Here is a 4,072-nt window from a genome sequence, read left to right on the forward strand (position 1 = left end):
AAGAAAATGTTGACAAAACATTTTGATATGAAAGATATGGGTATTGCTGATGTAATTTTGGGGATTAAAATCTTTAGAACTCCAGAAGCAATAATCCTATCTCAGTCTCGTTATGTAGAAACAGTGTTGAAGAAGTTTAACGCTTATGACTCTACCCCAGTAAAAACGCCTTTAGACGTAAATGTCCATTTGGCGAAGAATCGTGGAGAACCAGTTTCCCAACTGGAATACTCCAGAATTATTGGAAGCCTTATGTACATCACTAACTGTACTAGACCTGACATCGCTTGTGCGGTTAACAAGTTAAGTCGGTTTACAAGTAATCCTAGTGATGCACACTGGAAGGCATTGACAAGGGTGCTTAGATATTTAAAGCACACCTCAGAATATGGACTAAATTACACAAGGTATCCTGCAGTACTTGAAGGATACTGTGATGCAAATTGGATTTCTGACACCAAGGATTCCAAATCCACCAGCGGCTATGTATTTACCATTGGTGGATGAGCAATCTCTTGGAGGTCATCGAAACAAACTTGCATTGCTAGATCTACTATGGAATCGGAGTTCATAGCGCTAGATAAAGCTGCAGAAGAAGCTGAATGGCTTCGTAACTTTCTAGAGGACATTCCGTGTTGGACAAGTCCAGTGCCAGCAATCATGATACATTGCGATAGTCAGTCGGCAATTGCAAGGACACAAAACAGTATGTACAAGGGCAAGTCTCGACACATTCGTCGAAGACATAATACTGTACGACAGTTGATCTCTAATGGAATTATATCTGTTGATTATATTAAATCAAAGGATAACTTAGCGGATCCGCTTACAAAAGCATTAAATAGAGATCAAATGTACTGTCTGTCAAGAGGAATGGGTTTAAAACCTACTAAATAAAGTTTTCATAGTGGCAACCCAACCTTGTTGATTGGATATCCCAAGATCTTGGTTCAATGGGACAACTAAGTTATGAGAACTTGAGGAATCACTCCTCATTCCTATGACGATGAGTGAAGTTGCCTACAAAGGTAGTGAGGTTAAATATTGTACTTTTAATGATTCTGTAGCTTGCAAAAGCGGGGTAAGCAGGATATCCTTTTACAAGGAGATCACCTATGTACGTGTGAGGACGAGCCGCCTCGATGAAACACGTATGAAGCCAAGATGTGTTCCAAGGCCAAAACGGACACAACCGATACAACAAATGAAAATGGAAGAAAGGTTATCATGTGGTACAGTTGTCTGGGTTTACATGAACCGCCAAGAAGTTCAAGACATCACGTTCACTTCGTGGCCTAGTAAATCCGATTGTATTCCACTAAGGAAGGTTCAAAGCCAAAAGCCACCTCTCCTGATGTGATAGTTTTTCGTATATACTCTCTCTTATGCATCACGAGCATTCATGCATTAATTTCATTCATGTGGGGGATTGTTGGAAAATTTTGATGCTTAATGAATGAAAATTAAGCAAATAAATCAATATGTTTGATTGGAAAAATTCGAAACGAAAAACGAAACTTAATGAATGAATATTAAGTTTGGTGGTTCTGAATTAAACTCGAAACAAGTTCATCGAATGTTGAAAGAACTTCAAACGAGTAGTCGGAACATGTAAGGGACGACGGAAAAAAAAATTGGAACAGTAGCAGGCGCGCACATGCGCCCGTGGCAGGCGCGCACATGCGCCCGTGGCAGGCGCGCACACCGAGCGCTGCCGAGTGCACAGGGGCGCCTGCACGCGCCCCTTCGTGCTGTTTCGTGTCCCTTCGGATTTTTCAGCCATTTTTCATTTCCTTGGCATTGTTTGATGATTGTGGTCAGTTACAATGGCCAAGGCACACCCTTATGAATGAAAACTCATGTCTTTTCACTTGAAAAACATTAAATGTTTGATTATTGAAAATCAAAAAATTACATTACATCATTTTGCATCTTCTTCTTCTTCCTTCTTCTAAAAGAGAGAGTTTTATTCATTTCCTTGTGATAGAACTTGAATATTTGAGTGCTCATTATTCAAGTGTTGTAGTTGTATCTTGGGAGAAGATTGCCACCAACTCTAGCACATTGTGAGGGCAAATTCTTCTTAAGGAAAAAGTGTTCAACACTTGCCTCTACAAGCCATTATTTTTGTTTTCTTCTTGTTTTCCTCACATATTTGAATACCCCAAACAACAAGTTGCAGTCTTGCAGATACTTTTGGGAGAGTGAACTGGGTTGAACTTGTGAGCCTTGAAGAGCTTGGAAGACCAAGGATCGATGCGGTCGTCAACTGTTCTGGCGTGTTCAGAGACCTTTTCATTAATCAGGTATTCACACTTTCTTGGCTTATTTTATAGTTATAACTTTATCCATTTGTCATTTTCATGGCTAAGTTATTTGTACATAGATGAATCTCCTTGATCGAGCAGTGAAGATGGTTGCTTAGTTAGACGATCCTGAAGACCAAAATTACGTCAGGAAACATGCACTGGAACAAGCCAAAGATCTAGGAGTTCATGTACGTGAAGCTGCATCCCATATCTTTTCAGATGTCTCGGGCTCGTACTCCTCCAGTGTAAGCATTGTCGTTTAAAATTCGTCCTGGAATGACGAGAAGCAACTCCAGGACATGTACTTGAGTCAAAACTCGTTCGCATTCGACAGCGATGCTCCCGGTGCAGGCATGACTAAGAAAAGGAAGATTTTTGAGATGGCTCTCAGCACGGCTGATGCTACATTCCAAAATCTTGATTCATCAGATATTTCTCTCTCTGATGTCAGTCATTACTTTGATTCGGACCCAACAAATCTGGTGCAGAACCTCAGGAAAGATGGAAAGAAGCCCAGTGCATACATTGCTAATACTACTACAGCTAATGCACGGGTAAATTCCATGACTTGCCATCAAGAAATAAATAATTCATGGTTTTGCGTACTATTTCTCTGCTACGTGTGAATGGAAATTGTGTGTTTTAGCAATCAAGGAATTTACTTTAAAATAATTAAAGATTTCCTACTAAATGTATCACGAGATTTTTTTTTCCTTTTAATCATGTGGTCGTTGTCTTAATTCTCTATTATTATTAGTTCCTAAAATATATTTATACTATTTTTTTTACTGATCAACATTGTTTAACAACGTTTTCTTCATGATTTAGGTACGTACACTAACTGAGACCGTTCGCCTTGATGCAAGGACTAAGTAGTTGAATCCAAAATGGTATGAAGGCATGATGGCGAGGGGGTCCGTGAGATTGAAAAATGCCTGACAAACACTGTTGGATGGAGTGCAACTTCTGTACAAGTCGACAATTGGGTGTACGAAGAGGCAAACACTACTTTTATTCAGGACGACCAAATGTTGAACAGACGAACCCAAATTCTTTTAGGAAGTAGGTTCAGACGTTTTTGAAGCAATTGTACTCAGAAGTCGAGGATAAGATCGAAGGGATCGATCGTTAAATTCTTGATTCAAAACTTAGAGCCTGATTTTTTTCCCCTAGAAGTTGCTCGTTGTGTTCATTTTTCCAGGGTGGTTTGCCTTCGTTGTATTTGTATGTTGTTGGCACTTTAAATTTCTTAACCACAACAAGATCTTTAAACATTCATGTCAAATTATCATAAATAAATACTATAAAACATACCGGAATCCATAATAGCAAATGTGTTTTGGATGAAGCCTTCCACAACCAAATCTCCTTAATACTTCAATGGATCAACAAGTTTCTCACTTTTGATTCCTATAAGAATTTCTTTAATCCTCTCTTGAATGGGAAAGGAAGAATAACTACATGTATATATATAGATTTGGTTTGGGGACTACAACCATTCAACGTGTCCCTTTAATGTGGGGCACTTTTTCATTAGAATCCCATCAATTCTAATACTGTATGATTTCTACACATTAAATTTCATACTTTAAATATATAATTGAGTAGACTTTATAAATCACTTATTAGACTCAAAATTAATTAGATAGTATATATAATATAATTGTTATTTAAATATGTAAGCCCATTGTAGAAAATAATATTTCTAACAATATCCCACCTGGGCTTCTTATGTTTCTTGATCAATTATATTATATGGACTT

At 38.2% G+C, this 4,072-nt stretch overlaps 1 pseudogene; it reads left to right on the top strand.

Moving 5' to 3' along the window:
* The first annotated feature begins 1,006 nt into the window (after positions 1-1,006).
* LOC140957270 (magnesium-chelatase subunit ChlH, chloroplastic-like) lies at positions 1,007-3,441 on the top strand (annotated as a pseudogene).
* Positions 3,442-4,072: the final 631 nt, after the last annotated feature.

This window comes from Primulina huaijiensis, chromosome 2, assembly GCF_012295235.1.
Source record: "Primulina huaijiensis isolate GDHJ02 chromosome 2, ASM1229523v2, whole genome shotgun sequence".
Lineage (NCBI taxonomy): Eukaryota > Viridiplantae > Streptophyta > Magnoliopsida > Lamiales > Gesneriaceae > Primulina > Primulina huaijiensis.